The sequence below is a fragment of the Balaenoptera borealis genome (assembly GCF_965194805.1).
Source record: "Balaenoptera borealis genome assembly, chromosome: 1".
NCBI lineage: Eukaryota > Metazoa > Chordata > Mammalia > Artiodactyla > Balaenopteridae > Balaenoptera > Balaenoptera borealis.
In genome coordinates this window covers 62,822,985-62,842,507 of record NC_138860.1, presented here as the reverse complement: position 1 = coordinate 62,842,507, position 19,523 = coordinate 62,822,985, and the positions used below count along the sequence as shown (strand labels likewise).

Sequence of the window (19,523 nt, the reverse complement as noted above, 5' to 3'; positions counted from 1 at the left end):
TCTTGAGACTTTTTTTACAAAATAGAAAAAGACCCTCTCTGATGGAGCAAAACCAATATATCCCTTTCTATATGTGCAGGCATTTTTTTTTTTTTTTTTTTAAGTTATGGCTGTGTTGGGTCTTCGTTTCTGTGCGAGGGCTTTCTCTAGCTGCGGTAAGCGGGGGCCAGTCTTCATCACGTTGCGCGGGCCTCTCACTGTCGCGTCCTCTCTTGTTGCGGAGCACAGGCTCCAGACGCGCAGGCTCAGTAATTGTGGCTCACGGGCCTAGTTGCTCCGCGGCATGTGGGATCCTCCCAGACCAGGGCTCGAACCCGTGTCCCCTGCATTGGCAGGCAGATTCTCAACCACTGCGCCACCAGGGAAGCCCTGCAGACATATTTTTATGCCACATATGGGAGCATATTCTGGTAATTCAAATAGTTCTAAATTAAAACTTGGGGCAGGAAGAATATGGTGAGTACAGGGAGGAAGCCTGCCCTGAGGGTCTCTGAAGGCTGGTCTGTCTTTGGGCGCAGCCTCTTCTAAGAGGGAGAAAACAGCTGCTTCCCCCTCCATTTCATTAGTCCACACCTCGTGGAGAGGCAACTTGAAAAGCAGGGCTGAGAAGCACGTAATGGATTTGTGAGGTTTTAATACCTGACTGCCTACAAAAGACTAATAAAAATCCAGGGCAGGATTTTCTCAAGAGGAATGTGCCACTGTGGAATAAAAATGGAAGAGAGAAGGGAGAGTTCCAGGAAGGATTTTCCCCCATCCTCTGTGTTTTATAGGTACAGGTTTTGTGTTCTTGTACGACAGTTTAAAATATACATGGTGTTAAATTAGCAGTCCAATAACAAAAATAAAAGGGCTCCCACATCGCCTTCTTTGAAGATATGTATTCAAATAGGATAAAATGTTATCACGGGCTTTTGCGTCTGGAAACAGGGTTAATTAAAGATTTCCTGTCTGCTTTGTTGAATAGGTGACACAACCATTGAGACACCAGCAATGCCCTGTCTACTTAGTCGGCTCTGCTCATTTTCTTTCTATTCATCTGGTTTGGTCGTGGAATTCCATGGAAGCATGACCCCGTTCAGGGACCAGAGAAGCAAAATGCTGCTGTTCACCTAGAGCCTGTGTTTGCCTAGAAAACTGATACGTTGGGGATGCCAGGACACAAACCCAGAGGACAGGGACTTGGGTCTTCTTTCCTGAGATCTGTAAAATGTGATGTGACTGGCCCGAGGGAAAGAGGCTGAGGGGTTCCTGGCCGATCGGTTTTCAAAGGGCAAGAGCCCAGCTGCTGGGCAGCGGCGGCTTTGTTGGACCAAAGCCCAGGGCGGCCCCTCCCAGCTCTGAGTTTTCCCCACCTCCTGCTCTCTCACAGGCGCTTTCCCTGAAACGAAAGAACCGTGATGCATTCGTTCCTTCAAAAGCGGCTTTAAAAGTGCATGAAACACGAGATTGAATGCCACCCAGCCCTGCGTCTGATCTGTGACCACGCTGGGGTGTTGGGACAGGCAGACCCAGCGAGGAAGCCGGCCTCCCCGCCTGGGACACAGAGCCGGGGTAGCCGCCAGATGCCCCCCATCTCCACCCCCTTTTTCTGACCTTCTGGCCCAAGTAAGGAACAGCAGCTTGTTCATCTTTGTGTCCCTCCCAGCACAGAGAATCACTGCAGAAAGCAACCCATGTCCCTCAGAAAAATATGTACACACAGGCGGGAGGGCTGGGGCGCATCTGGAGGGCCAATGGCCTCCTAATGCCAAAAAGATTATTCTAGGTGCTGCCCTCAAAGCCCTTTCACCTTTTCTCCTCATCTTGCCCCCATTTTACTTAATTTTTCTTCTCCCATTCTCTCTGTTTTCCCCTCTCTTTCTCTCTTTTCTCCTTTGACATCTCAGAAGGAACTTACATAAGCAGTTATTATATTTTTATGTGTTAAACTCATTAGTTTGTTAAATTAACTTGTCATTTTTTTTTGTCATTTTTAAATAGTATATTTTATTCTATATTTATAAATTCTGAAATCCTAGCTTTGGCTTCTCTTCCTTTTAAAAAACTTTAGACCACCTCACATCTATTAAAATGGCTATTATCGGGCTTCCCTGGAGGTCCAGTGGTTAAGACTCGGTGCTTCCACTGCAGGGAGTACGGGTTCGATCCCTGGTCAGGGAACTAAGATCCTACATGCTGTGCGGCACAGCCAAAAAATAAATAAATTAATTAATTAATTAAATAAAATGGCTATTGTCAAAAAATAGAAAACAACAAGTATTGATGAGGATGTGGAGAAATTGGAACACTTGTGCATTATTGGTGGGAATGCAAAATGGTGCAGCCACTGTGGAAAACAGTTTGGCGGTTCCTCAGAAAATTAAAAATAGAACTACCACACAATCCAGCAATTCCACTTCTGGGTATGTACCCAAAAGAACTGAAAGCAGAGTCTAGAAGAGATATCTGTACACCCATGATCATAACAGCATTATTCACACTAGCCAAAAAGTGGAAGCAACCCAAGTATTTACCAACAGATGAATGGATAAACAAAATGTGATATATACATACAATGGAACAGTACTCAGTCTCTAAAAGGAAGGAAATTCTGACACATGTTACAACATGGGTGACTCTTGAGGACATTATTCTAAGTAAAATATGCCAGATACACTAGGAGCAATACGGTATGATTCCACTTATATGAGGTACCTAGAGCAGTCAAATTCATACAGACACAGAGTAGAATGGTGGTGGCCTGGAGCTGGGGGGAGGGGAGCAGGGAGAGTTATTGTTTAATGTGTATAGAGTTTCAGTTTTGCAAGATGAAAAGACTTCTGTGGATAGATGGATGGTGGTAGCTGCACAGTGATACAAATATACTCAATACCACTAAGTGTCTACATAAAATGGTTAAGGGGGTAAGTTTTATGAGTATTTTACCACAATAAGAAATGGCAGGGGGGTGCGGAATTTAGAAGCACATACTGTTAAAATTGTCTTAGGTGTTAAGACTGTCACATTCCACGTCTGTGAGGGAGGAGGAGAGAAAGAAGAGGTGAGCAGCCTGCTTGTCCACAGAAAGGCTTAACCCTCATAGCGCTGAGGAAAGCAGGAGACCTTGCCTCTATCACCCCATCCATTATTCTCCCGTGCACTGTCACTTACTTTTCTGAGTCCAACATGTTCCACTGCTTTCAGAGATAAAGGTAGGCAACAGCTTGTAAAATTTAGAAGCTGATATGTATGAAGAAAAAAAAAAAAACAAAAGAAAAAACCACCAAGAAAACAACAGGCTGGTGAGCTCTGTGAAGCCTCTTACTAGCACAGAGGGGAATTTCCCGCTCCCTTCACGTAGGCTGTCGTCTCCAGCTTCAAATCATCGGCAACCTCCCTGGCCAGGGTTAGCCCCAGGTGGGGGACACCACATCCCCCCAAAACCTCTTCTTGAACTGACAGTTCATCTTGCCCCAAGTGGGATGTGAGAAACCACTCAAATCCATCTCAAAGGGACCCCGCGGTGGGTGGGTGTGAGGGAAGGAGGCTGAGCCAGCGGTCTTGTCCAGGGACATCCAGCGTGGTGTCAGCTTGGAGGAGCAGGTCCCACAGTGACAGAAGGCTTCGTTCCCCGGATGCCATGAGGTCTACTGGGGGCAGAGAGGAAGGCGATGGGGAATGGCAGGTGGGGGGAAGGGGTTGGGTATTTTTTTGGATTCCATACATATTCCACTTCTGGGCAGGTGAAAATGATTCCACTGCCACCCTCAAACCTTTCCTGCCTCCCCTCCCCCCATTTTCTTAAATTTTCTTCTCTTTTCTTTCCATCTTCCCCTTTCCTTCTCCAGCTTTCCCCTTTCTGCTTCACAGAGTAAGCATCAAGAGACAGCTGTTACGACATAGAGATCAGACTTGTGGTTGCCAAGGGGGAGGGGGGAGGGAGAGGGATGGACTGGGAATTTGGGGTTGGTAGATACAAACTACGTATTACATTTAGAATAGATAAGCAACAAAGTCCTACTGTCTAGCACAGGGAACAACATCCAATCTCCTGAGATAAACCATAATGGAAAAGAATATTTAAAAAAGAATGTCTGGGGCTTCCCCGGTGGCGCAGTGGTTGAGAATCTGCCTGCCAATGCAGGGGACACGGGTTCGAGCCCTAGTCTGGGAAGATCCCACATGCCGCGGAGCAACTAGGCCCGTGAGCCACAACTACTGAGCCTGCGCGTCTGGAGCCTGTGCTCCGCAACAAGAGAGGCCGCAATAGTGAGAGGCCCGCGCACCGCGATGAAGAGTGGCCCCCACTTGCTGCAACTAGAGAAAGCCCTCGCACAGAAACGAAGACCCAACACAGCCAAAAATAAATATAAATAAATAAATAAATAAATTTAAAAAAAAAGAATGTCTATATGTGTAACACTGAGTCCCTTTGCTGTACAGCAGAGATTGGCACAGCATTGTAAATCAACTATACTTCAATAAAAAACAAAAAAGCTGCAAAAAAAAAAAGAGAGACAGATGTTACTTAGTTGAGCTCTTTCTCAGTGTCGCCCCTGGGTCAAGGGCTAACACGCGTTACGTCTTTGGATCCTCACAACAGCCATGTGAGATAGGTGTTATTGCACCCATTTTACAGATAGAGGTGCTGAGGCTTTGAGAAGTTAAGTTAAATGCCCAAGGTCACACAGTTAGAATATGGCAGAGCAGGATTCGAACGCTGATGGTCTGCCTTCAGAGCCAAGACTCGTCACTCTGTTGCTGTATTTTTTGCAAATTCTCTTCCATTCTCTCATTCCTCTTCCACATCTTCCGCCTTCCCTTCCTTTTCCTAACGAAGTATGTCTGATGATAATGGTGTCAGTGGGGAATGGAGAAGTCTGACTGATAAGGAGAGGAAGAGAAACCCTTCTTGGTCTTGACCACCATAGTTACAAATGGCCATCAGCTCTGCCCTTTGGAGAGCAGGCCAGGAGGGGTGTGATGTGTACCCTGTCACACGTGAGATCTCCAACAGATGGAGATAGGCCTGGAGTTTAGGAAGCTTCACGAGGAAGGTGGGTGATGCAAAGTTTGGGCCCATGAATGCACCAGAGGCAGGCTCCAGGAAGCAGGGACACTGAGGGGAGGGGAGACATAGCAAGTCTACCGCCGGGAATTTATTCCAAGGAACTAACCCCAAATATGGATATAGATATATGCACAGGAATGCCCACAGCAGCACTGTTCATAATGCATCAAAATGTGAAGCCATTTAAATGTCCAACAATAGGCAGTGGTGGCATAAATTATGGCACTCTATGGGCACTAAAATTGATATAGAGAAATACTTAACAAGAAGGAAAGATGGCTATGATTTATTGTTCAGTGAAAAAAAGTTACAAAACTAAATGCACATATTCAAACCTCGAAGGATAGTCACCAACATACTAATGAGTCTTGGTAGCAAAATTTTTTAAAATGATTTTTGTCTTCTCTTTGTTCTTTTCTATATTTACTAAGTTTTCCACAATAAGTATGCTTTGACCTTGTAATCATTAAAATATTAAAAATGTTGTGTTTTAAAGTGTGTGTGTTGGGCTTCTCTGTTGGCCCGGTGGTTAAGAATCTGCCTGCCAATGCAGGGGACACAGGTTCGATCCCTGGTCTGGGAAGATCCCATATACCAGGGAGCAAAGCCCATACACCACAGCTACTGAGCCTGCACTCTAGAGCCCGCGAGCCACAACTATTGAGCCCGTGTGCCGCAACAAGAGAAGCCACTGCAACGAAGAGTAGCCCACGCTCACCACAACTAGAGAAAGCCCGTGTGCAGCAACGAAGACCCAACGCAGCCAAAAATAAAATAAATAAAAGTGTGTGTGTTGTAGGTTCTAAAAGCAGGTAATAAAATCCACCCAGTTTTAAATAGGATGCAGTAGAATTGCTGACTTCCAAGTCATCTTTTGCTTATTTCTCATTTTCTTTAGTATTCTAGGACAGGAGAACGTTTCTTGGTGGTGAATTACTACTTTTAGGGGCAGCATCAAGTAAATAAGGACACAAAGATTGTAAATATTGCTGGTATTTGATTTGGAAACAGTACTGATCTCCTTGGATACCTATTATCCTAGAATTTAGAGTTAAAATAAGACACAGGGATGGGGGAAGGAGCACTGGGCTGGGAGTCCATCCTGGGCTGAAGATCTAGAACCACAAACTGTCAATTGGAACAAACCTGGAACTCCCTATAGAAGGGGCACCGAACCCCATCCATGACCTGAATTGCACCTCCAGCACCTTTCTGGCTCAACCACCAGCTTCATGATTCTGCTACCTCCTTTCTTGGGGCCAGTGAACTAAAGGGATTAGGACAAAGGAGATCTCCTAGCTTCTTTACCATGCATAAATTCCATGATGCAGAGGGGAAGAGAGATGGTACTAAAAAAGTCTCCTTTATCATTTTACCCAGGGCTGTCCTGACCAAATAGTCTATTGAGGGTCTGGTCCTTTCTCCTTGGTGCCTAGTATAGACCCTGTTGCAGATGTGTGATGGGTGCTAGCAGCTTGGCCTTGGGATCCTGCCCGTGGCAGCTCTCTGCCACCCTTCCTGTCCCTCAGCCTCTCCTCCAGCCCTGGCCAGGGCAGCGACTTCTGTGCTGCTCAGGTCAAGAGCTGCCTTCCCATCTGCCCATCTGTTCACATTTCTATCCCTCTGTGGCTTAGTGACTTTGGTTGTTTTTCACACCCCAGAACAGATCAGCTGCTAAAACCAACAATGCTTTGACATATTTCTACATGAATCCACACCTTTCCGACCATTTGTTCTGGAACACTCAGGTCCCTTAAGAGTCAGAGGAACAGGGACATTGGAGAGACAACAGGTGGAGAGGGCCTTGAGGGAGCTAGAGATGGGCACATGCTTCAGAGATCATCAGAAAACACTTGAGATTAGCCCAGACAGACCTGGCCACTGGCAGACACTCCATTTGACGTTTCTAACTTTATCTGTTCAGGCATTCATTCTTTTTTTATTTATAGTAATAGAAAACATTTATTACAGTGCTACTATGTGCCTAGCTCCATCTGAGCCCTTTATACACATTATCTTTAATTCCCAAATTCTTTAAGGTAGGTAGAGTTATTTTGATTTTATAAAGGAGCAGACAGTTTCAGAGAGGTACAGTCACTTGCCCAGGGTCCCCTAGCTAGGTAGTGATAAAGCCAGAATTTCGATTTAGGTCTGGTTGCCTCATAAATCTATGCACTTTCCACTTCCTGCTGAAACTGACCTCCCTCAGTCCCACAATCTGGATGGAAATGCAAATGGAAGACGGAAGGAGGCACTTGCCAACTGTGGATACCCAATGTCAAGTGGCTGCTTTCCACGATTTATAGCTGTTGCCCTTGGGAAGAGCTGTCAAAAAGCCGTTCTCACAGGGCAGCCCTGTGGGGGAAAGTGAATAGCAATGGATCTATTGCTAGCCTCCTGTGCTGGTCAACTTAATGACCAAAATGAAGTCAGACTAGATTGTCCATCAGGGCCTAACCCATCAATGAGTGTTTAACCCACAAAAATGATGACTTTAATCCACCGGTTCTCAACCAGGGGCAGATTTTGCCCCCTAGGATTTTGGCAACATCTGAAGACATTTTGGGTTATCACAACTTGGAGGTGCTATGGGCATCTAGTGGCTGGAGGGCAGGGATTCTGCTAAATGTACTACAATGCACAGGACTGCCTCCCACAGCAAAGAATTATCCAGCCCCATATGCCACAGTGCAGAGGTTGAAAAGCCCTGCTCCGAGCACTCAATCAAAAGGTATTTGACACACCTGGAGACCAAATATCAAAAACAGTAGCTATTTTGTTCCTGCAAAATTGTCGCTAGGGTTAAACTGTACAAGAATTAGTGGTGACCAAGGTGTCCACACCCTGTTAGGCTAGTCATTTGGCATTGTACATTTTTTCCAGTTTGCCTTCTTCGAGAGTGGGCCATGGAATTTACTTAGCCCTTCTTTGGGTTAAAATCAGGAATGGAAAATTTGACCTCTAAGAGGAAAATAAATAGAAAATGAAAATAAGTGTAATAATGGAAGCTCATGTGCAAATTTTAGTTGAGTGTATTCTTTTCTATAAGAAAAGAATTGCCTTGTCTATGTGCAGATTTTCTGTAGCCTTAAAGGAAAAATAAATAAATAAAAGAGTGTCGCAGGCAGTTTCCACTCAAAAAAAAAAAAAAAAAAAAAAAGTGCCACCGCTCCAGGCCACAGATATACCTACAACCTGTCCACACGTAACTTTCTGGGAGAAGAGCTTGGATTTGGACCCAGAAGAATGGAATTCAATTTCCAGCTCTACCAATAACTAATCTTGAGCAAATCACTTATATTTTTTAAGCTTTAGCTTCTCCACCAATAAAAGGGGGCTAACCTATACATTTCAAAGGGATGTGAATTTTTCATGAAGTAATTTACATTAAAGCACTTGGCAAAACTATAAAGTGTGATCGAACCACTCACAAGATGACGATCACACACAGAGGGCTTCTCCTCCATGGGGCATGTGGGTTTTCTTTATTAGATTTTTCCACATTATCACTGCCTATGTAAGTTTCTCCTGGGTGATATTCTATTTCTTATGCTGCACTGGAGAAATACTCATTATATCATGAAAGGGAAACAGAATTCAACTTATTTTACTCATGTCCCAAAGGAGATTACTGCCTCTGAGAAGACAATACATTCGTTACAATGAGAAGGCTTGGGATGATTAGGCAGATGATGTTTATGATGTAGCTTTCCATTTCCCCGATGATGAGATCTTGACAATACCCAATTCTTTTTTTTCTTTTTTTTTTTTTTCCTCCATAGAAAGCAGAAAAATAATTTATTCCAAAAGAGGGCAGAAATAAGAAATTCATCCTGAAAATATACTTTGGTATAGTTCTGGTGGGACAGATTTTCCCTCTGAACATGTTCTCCTACTGACTGCCCCACTGGAGTCTTATTGTCATGTAACAGTTTTTAAACACGTCGCTGATTCTCATATTGTAAGCAGGCAGGAGCCATCTTCAGATCCACAGTTCCCAAGGAGAGAGTAATGTCATTTCTCAGAAGAACAGCATTTTCTATCTCGGAAGAGTACATAAACATTTTATAGAGGCAGCACAGTTTAGATTCAATAGGCACATCATTCATCAAAGTGTAAAAAAGGTGACAGGAAAAAATACTGCTTTGTAGAATAAATATTCAAATGTTGTGTGAATGTTTAAGGCAGCTGACGGCCAAAGCGGGCGACTCAAGGAAGGTGGTCTGGGTATGGAGGTGATTTTGCATCTAGAGGAGTTTTCTTTGTGACCTCAATGACTGAGCACTGGAGAGCAGGTCTTCTTCCTCAAGGCCAGTGATGCTTGATGTACCAGATGATTTCATTTTTCAACTGTGGTCCAAAGAGAGGGTTGAGTTGGGCCAGAACTGCAATCAGCCAAAAGAGATAGCAGCGGGCTTCCCTGGTGGAGCAGTGGTTAAGAATCTGCCTGCCAATGCAGGGGACACGGGTTCGATCCCTGGTCCTGGAAGATCCCACGTGCCGCAGAGCAACTAAGTCCATGCACCACGACTACTGAGCCTGCGCTCTAGAGTCTGTGAGCCACGACTACTGAAGCTCGTGTGCCAGAACTACTGAAGCCCGTGCGCCTAGAGCCTGTGCTCCGCAACAAGAGAAGCCACAGCAATGAGAAGCCCGTGCACCGCAACAAAGAGTAGCCCCTGCTCGCCGCAACTAGAGAAAGCCCACGCGCAGCAACGAAGACCCAACACAGCCATAAATAAATTAATTAATTAGTTAAAAAAGATAGCAGCAAACTGAACAGGTCATCAACATGGTGATGATAACTTCCCGGTTGGGACCCTTAGGGATGAACCAGGGCACCAGGAAGCCGACGAAGCCCCAGAAAACACTCATCACGACGAGAGGCACGGTGAGGCCGGTATATGCCATGGTTGCGGCGGGAGGTGCCAGCCCCTGCCCCACCGCCTCACTTTGGTCCCACCGGAAGTCCCAGTGCTTTCTTGTCCTGCAATAATTCTTACCACATTGAGCCAGACTCTTACTGCTCTATAATTCTCATCTGTTTTTGTCTTTATTTAACTTAACAGGATGCTGGATTTTTACTTTCAAAATCAACACAATTTCAAGGGTTAAAAAAGGTTGAAAATAGAATATGCCATCCTTTTATTATAACCTGAACTTAAGATTAGAGAGGTGGCCTGTACACGTACGTATGTTATTAATTAACTTTTATCTGATGATCTCGAAGCATGGGTAGCAATTCTAACACACATGATTTCTCATAATTGCCCCCCACCCCTTGCCTGTAAAGGCTTGTTATGCAGGGCAGAATTATTATGAGGACAATTAAGCTGTGTGTTGTGATGTGCTGTGAGTTCCTGAGAATAGAAACTCCTGTGACTAAACTCTCCATGAACAGAGCGAATCAGAGAATAATAACAAGTGCATTTATCACTCAGGCCAGCCGAATCACATTGGGGTTTCCATTTCACTTTAGTGAGAGAGCTATCGACCTTGAAGATACTCCCCCAGCAAATGTAGGCCATTTTTTGTTTTAAGCTCACACCTGTGCTATCTGCTCACCGAAGCCAACCACCCACTCCAGCTGTGCAGCTGCCTAGGGAGGGCACCTCAGGTGTCTCCCTGGTACTATGGGCTGGGATCAGGCAGAGATGGGCAGACACTTACTGACAGGGCCTCCTTTCAGACGCAGAGCTGGAAAACTAGGCATACGAAGTAGTGGAGGTGGATTTGGACCCAAGCTTCTGACTTCTGATCCCATTGTTCTTAACCAGGGGTGGCAAAATATGGCCTACGACCCAAATCTGGGCAGCTGCCTGCTTGTAAACAAAGCTTTTTGGAACATCGCCATGCTTACTGGTTTGCATATCATCCATGGCTGCTTTGTGTTACTCCAGCAGAGTTGAGTAGTTGTGAAAGAGACCTGTGGCCCATAAGCCTAAAATGTTTACCATATGGTCCTTTGGAGAAAAAGTTTGCTGAGCTCTGCTTAACCACTGGGTTTCATTCGAGAGAGTCCAATGGTAAATACTTGAGGCATAAAAAGAACACAAACAATGTCAGGGCCCTTGCCTCCAGAATCTTTCACTTGGAAAAGCAATGTGTAACTACATACATAAAAAGTTAATTAATAACACAAGAGTTGAATGATGATGTGAATCAGCAATCAACGACAGCCCAGGGCGCTAACCTTACGAGCTGGTGTATATCAGCTGTTCATGTGCTGCACACCAAGCCCAACACTTTTCATGCATTAAAGACTTTGTTCCTCACTAAACCCCTCTGAGGTAGGTATCATTACCCACATAAAACAGATGAAGAGTCCCAGATCCAGAAAGCCTTTATTTTCCTCAAGGACACACAACTGGAAAGTACCGAAAGTAGACTCTGAACCCAGTAAGTGTGACTCCAGAACCCATGCTCTTCACCATTGATTGAGAGGGGCAGACGGTGAAAGCCTGAGGAGTTCAGTGAAGGGAGGGATTATTGCGAGCTGGGTGGGCTGCAAAGGCTTCAAAGCAGAGATGGGGTCTGAGCAACGCCAAGAAGGATAGAGGAGAGTCTGAGAAACCATCCTCCCCATCTGAGGGAAGACCACGCCGCACATTAGTCATGACCAGCTAGCCCTGGGGAAGGGACTTGGCCAGAGGACAGGTCTTTCCTAGGATTAACCACTCCTGGACCCATTCAGAACATCCAGTAAGTGTTTACCAGCAGCCCTCGATCAATTGCATCCAACCCGTTACCACACGTCAGTGGGTGGGCCCTGAGCAACTGCAAATGGTCCTGGCAGGAGGTACGGGCTGCAGGTGGCTTGGTGGTTGTCCCTGTGCCCCAAGGAGAGAGCCTGGGGCAGGTCGGTCTTAAAGCCTATGGGGAGACATATAGTCAGAAGCACCCTAATCGCCCAGAGAGAGATTCAGACCTGGTCTCAGCATCCCACACCAGAGCCCCCTCCTCTGATGGCACCTCTTCCTGCAGTCGTATTCATGGTGGAGCTCAGCACAGAGAACCCTGGGAATGGCAGGCATCAAACCTAGGCAGCACCACTTACTAACGACAAGTCCTGAGACTAGTCTCTTAGAGCTTCTGTTTTCTCACCCATAAAATGCAGTACTGATGCCGAGTACCTCATGGGGTTGTCATAAGACTGAATGGGCCATGTGATGGGACCCTATGTGGAAACACCGGGTGCACGCAGGCAAGCGATAAACATCGTTAGAGATGGAAGTTAAAGGTAAATGGAAAGTTGGCAACAAGGGAAAGAATCTGAAATAAATGAAGACGGTTCTGCTTCAGGATGTGGTTCCTTTCTCCTGAATCAGCTGAGCAAGAAGGACTCCTTGTTGACGATGTGAACCTCACAGAGTGGCCTTCTCTCACAAAGGAGGGGGCCGTTTTCCAGCAGTAGAATAAAAGCTGTGCTGCTTCTAGTCAACACTGTCCTCTCACAACCTCCCACACCCACAGCCCAGAGCTCCCTGAGGCGCTGGGCGCTAGCAAGAAGAGAAAAGGAATCCTAGAAATTACTTTCTTTGCCATGAATATCCTTTTAATACATCTTCTTGTCCCTTTCCTGCCTCCTAATTCTCTCTCTCTCTCACACACACACACACAATCTTCTTGCAACAGCAGAGAAAATCAAGGTCATCCCTAGTCCTGGTCTACATACCTGTGTTTGTAAACAAGCATGTCTCACTAGAATCAAAATTTATTCTTAACTAAAACACACTCACAAGGCCTTTCCTTGCAGTCAGGGCCCTCATCCAGTTTCTCAAATGCTCATGGACTGCAGAAAGCTACAGAGCAATGGCCAATTCCTGGTGACTCTTGACAAGAAGAACATGTTTGAAGCATTTCTTGACTCAGAACTGAACTGGAACCACCCTGCCTCACAGCCGGGGCCCCCGGCAGCTGTGACCTGGAAACACAAATTCGTCTGTTCTTCCTTCACCAGCCAAGGAGACCACACAGAAGGCAGGAGGTGCCAGCCACAGCTGCCACCCTAGCCCTTCCTCCTGTCAGGGTCCCTCTGCCATCCAGACCACTGCTATGTGGAGTCGAGATGGAGCTTGGGAAAGGAGGGTCTGGAGCAGGTAGAAGAACTGTCTCAAAATCCAGAACAAGCCCTGCCTCTTGAATTACCATTCAGATTCATTTCGAGATTGCAGAATGTGCTGGCGATGTTTTTCTAAAGGGCAACCCCGGTGCTCCTGAGATGGGAAGCACCCTCCCCTCTGACATGTTTATTCCATCTTCCGGAGGGAGGGAGGGGACCAAGTTGGCCCAGCAACCCCACAGTCTGCATCTACACCGGTCACTTCCGCAGGAGCTTGACAGTCAACCGGGCTGGAAACGAACACCTATGCCTTGAGCTAGAAGTGTCCTTCCCTTAGAGATACCTAATGGCAAAGACCCCGGTGCATTTAACATGTCTCTTTCCCTTCCTCATTGAGCCACATTATGGTGAATGACAATCGGTGTTCAAAACAAATAAATCGAGCCATCATAGAAACAACTCTTCCAGATAGTCTTAGGAGAGGTTGAGAAGTATCTTCTTGTATTTAGGTAAGAAATTAAAATGATGACTCAAATCATAATTTCAGCAAGGGACTTGTTACATGGTACTTGGGAAGTTTCACAATCTCTCTGTACCCCTGAGGTACTGTTTTCAAAAGGGTGTCTTAGTTTGGGTTCTTCCAGAAGCAGACCCTGAGACAAAGATTGGAATACAGGTACTTTATTTGGGAGATGTTCCCAGGAAGCATTGGTAGGTGTTATGGATTGAATTGTGCGCTGCAAAAGATTGTTGAAGTCCTAACCCCCCTCCCACTACCCAGTACCTGTGAATGTGATCTTATTTGGAAATAACGTGTTGGCAGATGCTCAGTTAAGATGAGGTCACTGGAGTGGGCTCTAATCCAATAGGACTGTGTCCTTATAAAAAGGGGATGTTTGGACACAAAGACAGACTGGGCCATGTGGAGATGGAGACAGAGATCAGGGTGATGCATCTACAAGCCAAAGAGTGCCAAAAATTGCCAGGAAACAGCCAGAAGCTAGGGGAGAGGCATGGAACAGATTCTCTCTCAGAAGGAACCAACCCCGCTAACACACTGATTTTGGACTTCTACCCTCCAGAACTGTGAGAGAATCAATATCTGCTTTTTAAGCCAACCAGTTTGCAGTACTTGGTTACAGCAGCCCTAGGAAATGGATATTGTAAATACGTGCGGGAGTCTGGCAGGAACAGGAAGGAACTCAATAAAGGGAGCCTTATTGGCTAGTTACCCCTGTTAACAACGGGGCTTCATCATGCTGGCAAATTCAAGGAAACAGCACGGAACAGGGAGTGCAGAGTTACCACACGTGACGGCACAGCCTTTTGGGTTAGAATTCAGTCACTGGCTGAGGGCTGCCCCAGCAGGGCATTAATTCTCCTGTACTGGCAGCCTGTAGGTGCCCAGGGTGGAGCGGACTCCAGGGCCAGAGCTAGGCCTCGGGCCACGAGGTGCAGATGGTGACAGCTGGAAGGCAGGCCAGGTGCTGAGGGGGAGGCCAACGTGGTATGAACAGGCACCGCCCGCTACAAAGGACGTGCTAAACTTTCCTCTGCTTTTGGGAGTTTCTGTTGCAGAATTTAATACATAGGTTATGTAAGAAGAGTAAAGTATCATTGGCCCCTCTTTTCATTGGAACAATCCTGCCAATCAGTGCCCCCAAATGTCCCCCCAATCCTTTGCCTGTCCTGATTGCCATGGAGGTGTGAGTAGGACACGAGAGCTGCTCAAAAGGGACGGAGCTTCTAAGCCCTTACCTGGGCATTTGCACTCATGCTGCTGTCATGCCTTTGATATATACTTCCCTTTCCTGGGGTGTCTTCCTCTCCTCTGCTTTGCATTAAGTCCTATACATTCAAATCCTTTGACCCCAAAGTGCATTCCTTTACTCCTCCAGCCTAGCTTTCTGATAGCCCTCACATTTTGAACCACTCAGTACAGTCCTCCATTGAGCTTTTCTCGATCTGTATTCTGTAGGCCATTTAATAGGGGTTCCCTGAAAAAATAAATGCCAAATGGGGTCAAATCAATTAGCACAGCACTGCATGCTATATCTCCCTCTCTTCCTCCTGGAGATGTGTGAGGCACGTTTGCAGAGAGAAGGTTCTGACAAGTCCTGCAGTGAAACAACAACAAACAAAACCTTCCTTAAGTTTGCTCAGACTAGCGTTTCCAATACTTCTGTCCCCTCTTTCTCTGGTACAGCATTCCTATCTTGCAGAACACAGTTTGGGAAACAATCCCTTTGTTATAAACTTCAGTACAAGGCCTTTAGGAGTCAGCTCCTTTAGATGAGGAAGGTTGGCTCATGTGAGCAGCTGGTCCCAGGGAGGCAAGTCAATACTGGGCCTGGAGTGGGTGTGGGCTACGTGTCTCAGTCCCAAGGGCCATGAGTGGAAGGTGCCCCCAGGCTCTCATCCCAGAACCATCCTGAGGGTGGGGAATGAGTTTCCAGGGATGGGCAGGGGACTACTAAGAGCCCTAGCTGGTGTTTCCTGATTTCCTGAGGTAAGACATCCTGTTCCTAACACCAGATCTGCCCTTTTCCAACTTTTTTGTGGCAAACAAACCTCAACTCCTCCCTCTAAGTCTATGACAAATGTAGGCTCTTATCCCGCACCCAGAGGGTATATGGTTCACAGTGGGGGCCAAGTTGACGGGGGTCAAAGTCCACCTCTGCTAGCTTTGTACCCCTGGGCCTCAGCTCCCCACCTGCATAATGAGGACACCAATAAAAGTCCCACAGGATTAGCTGACCTAATGCATGTAAACAACACAGAAAACAAGATCCTCTCAACGAGTGTTAACTGTTACTGCAGCTCATATCACTTTACCAGACTATCTGGATACATCTATCAGCCCTCGAAACTGTGAGTTCTCCAAGCGCAGCAACTGGGATTTATCACGGTGCAGCACCTGACGTGTAATAGTGCTTCCTCAGAAAATACATTTAGGAGGAATTAAGGCACGGCTATGCTCTGCATTTTATTTCTACCTCTGATAATATTTCCGACAAGGAAATGTATCGTTAAAACATACCCTCTTCACTCATAGAAAGATTACCTGATTTTTCTCTCATTGGTTTTAGTCTTCTCTCTCCAGCTAGATTAACCTAAGAGATGCCCTGTCATGACTACAGGTGAGTTTGGCTGCCAGGGCATTGGATCAGCGGGTCACTGTCTTTGTGGTCACCATGGTCCCGGGGCAGTCACAGCAGAGATGTTTAAGATGCCGTTGAGTTATCTGCACAAAGAGGTAATTTATCTGTCTCTCTTAGTCATGAATGGGGTGCCAGGCAGAGAGGTGAGACACCCAGGTAGAGTCGCATCACAGAAAGCTCTTAAAAGGAAATTCTTCCAAGTCCAAGGGGTCAATCCTGCTCACCCCAGGGAGGTCGTCCATTGGTGAACAACTGACAGGAAAATCTGGGCACATCCCTCCTTAAGAAAATTAAATGTGTCTGTCTATGCTATGATAATCCAATAAGTGAAAATTCACACTCATGAAAATAGCTAAATTAGAAAACGAACCCTTGCATTACTAAATGATTCGATAACACTCTCCTAAGTATATTTTAAGTGTTGTTATAATATTCTCTTCCACAAAACTTTCCAAGGGCCTCATCTAGCAGGGGAAGGTCCCCTTGTATGTGGCTGATATTTTCTTTTTTAAAAAGCAGCTTTGTTGAGGTATAATTTACATACATAAGGCATTTTCTGAACCTATATGTACTAATAATATACGGAATTTGGGTCACTTGTTCATTCATTACACTTTTATTTTATACCAATAAAAAGCACTCTGGCTCTATGTGTGTGTGTGTATGTGTGTGTGTGTGTGTGTGTATTTAGCTTTCTTTTTGCCTGTCCACTGTCTGCCTGTCTCCTGACAGGATTCTGGAAGGAGTGCTGACTTTATCTTCTCCCAGAGGCTGCAGGAGAGTAGGTCCTGTGAAGCAAGGCCCTCAGACAGCCTGCTGTCTTGTAGGTGGGCAGGTCAGGGCCTGTGACATTAATAGGCAAAGAACTTAAAAACAATGGGAACTTGATCAAATGAGGCTCCGCAGCAGTATCAACTGTCCCCATCCGGGGTTTCCTCACGGTAGGGATGACCCAGTGCTTTTTTGCGCCTCCTGAAATAGTTGAAGGCTGTCCCCCTGCTCACGGAAGTGGCCAGTCTGCCACCGTCAGGGCCTCATGGCTAGGATGAACTAACGTGGTCCAGCCAGCCGCAGCCCTCTTGCAGTTGCCATTCCAATGTGAGGCCTCGTTGCACACACCTGAGACCCAAGTGCCCAGCTCAGGAAACACCACTCCTTTACAACAGGGCAGCCTGGTGGCCCAGAGGAACGATAGCTGGGGCGAGAATCAAAAATCCTGGGTTCAAGAGCTGACTCTGCTACATGACATTTGGCTGATTTATTGATCTCTTGGACCACCATTTCTTCCCTGGTAAAATCCAGAAGTAGAACTTGAAGGTATCTATCCTCTCCAGCTCATATATTCCGTGATTCTGTCATACCAGAGCAAGGTCACAGAAAATCTTTGGGTCACAGAAAATCTTTCCCGAGAGGCTCCGTCTACTGTTCTTGTCACTGAAAGTACAACTCACTGACAGCATTCCCCATGCCCACCTCAGCTAATCACGATATTATCACAGGCCCCTTCTGATCACGAAGTAGTTACACTACATGAGAGGTGCATTCCTGATGATTCTGCAAAATTCAAGTTAATTTCTCACAGGAATAAATACAAAACCGGAGTCACAGTATTGTAAATAGTGCACATAAATTGAGACCTTATTAAGTTTTTGTATTGCATTATTTTGAATTTGCATAATTCAAAATCCCATTAAATGTGATTTGTGTATTCCCTTGGAAAGGATTTTTTAAAAACCTTCGGGAAAAAGGAATGAAGGTGATGGGAGAGAAAGATAACGTCATAGGGTCAAACTTGGAGGAAAACCATGGGTTTGAAGGAACTCTACGCGGAAAGCATCCAGGACGATAGAGAGGACTCCCTAGAGAGGACCCAGTGGCACAACACCTGCTTCCCTGGGTGATCACTCTGCACTGAATCTGAGATGATTAGCCAATTTTGAGGTTAGATTTCTTTCTTTTTTAAGTTGCAATTACTCCAGGCTTGAATGCTGCTGCAAAATATTCACCCCCCAAATTTTAAAATCCCGTAGCAGCCAAATCCTCTGTTAATCCCTTGGCACGGAGGAGCCATTCTGTGCTCTTCAAAATGGCTGACAGGAATTTTCTGAGGAAGCTATGGCCTGAAACCAAACCAGCAATTAGATCGGCTCTGAGTCTGAGGCTTTATGTTTAGAGCCACAGCTAGAAACAAACAGTTGTGTTTTTTTTCCAAACTAAAGAAATCAAGAAATTGTCATGAAGATCAAAAACTGCTCTCCAAACCTTCCCTTTCACATCCTCCCCACTGGCCATTTTGGGTTGCAAGAGTTTGTGATCATAACTTTATTCACAATCCGTTTTTGGTTTCCAAGTACCTCCCTCTCCAAGATGAAATTACAAAGCTTTGAAAATTAGAGGCACCCTTCCCCTCACCCCGGAGCGCTATTCCTGACGAGATACTCTGTTGAAATGGAAGGAATTTGCTTTATAGCAGCCTCCCTTGTGGAATTATGGATGGGAACATTTAACAATACAGCATTTGCAATGGGCAGGTGAGAGCTGGCCAAGTTTTTAAAGGGGATTTCACAGGCCAGGTCAGCAGGGAGATGGATGGGTGAGCTGCGGTGGATACAATTATTTGACTTTCTGAGCTGTTCTTTTGAAGCCTCTACACTTAATAGAAAGAAAAAGAATAAGCCTCTTTGCCAACCTTTTGTAGCTCAATCTTTATTGTTCCCACCGAAATCCAAAGAAAACAGACAAGATTCATTTTGTCCAGAAAGCATTTGTGTATTTTATATAGGTCTGGGTTTTGAAGCATTGATAGTGAAGTGGGAGAAAAGACAAAGATTTCTCTCTAATCTGAAGAAATCAAAGGGGGAAATTTCTGAAGCTCTCTAGCCTAGCTCAAAATAGTCTTGGTTGTATCTCCTGATATACGCCTCCTTTGCTACTAAACTCAGCATGGAAATTAGCACAGGCTCACAAAATGATGAAAATTAGACCACACCATAAAGAAGCAAGCCTGTAGGGAAATTAAGACTTTTTCATAAAACCTGAGAACATGACCTACAGAACTAGGGAAGCTTTCTTTTACCTGTGGGCTCTCAATCACTCAACATCCATCTCCAAGACACGGGCCTCGTCAATGGACTGGTTGGGCCAAGCATCTACAGAATTGTTTGTTTTCCTTGGGGCACAAGAGAAGTGCTTGGTAAATATTTGCTCATTGATAAGTCAAGTGGTTTACCAGATGATTTGTTTTATT

The 19,523-nt window shown here is 45.5% G+C and overlaps 1 protein-coding gene and 1 pseudogene across 4 annotated transcripts in view; both read right to left on the bottom strand.

Moving 5' to 3' along the window:
- Positions 1 to 19,523, bottom strand: part of LOC309613768 (T-cell surface glycoprotein CD3 zeta chain) — a gene marked incomplete at its 3' end in the record, with an annotated part of 117,065 nt that overhangs the window by 47,354 nt on the left and 50,188 nt on the right. The gene's annotated exons all lie outside the window — the stretch shown is intronic.
- Positions 2,034 to 10,717, bottom strand: LOC309606758 (V-type proton ATPase subunit e 1 pseudogene; annotated as a pseudogene). Its single transcript has 2 exons — positions 9,815 to 10,717; positions 2,034 to 9,577 (listed from the first exon to the last, which is right to left on the bottom strand). The product of its transcript is annotated as a V-type proton ATPase subunit e 1 pseudogene (transcript).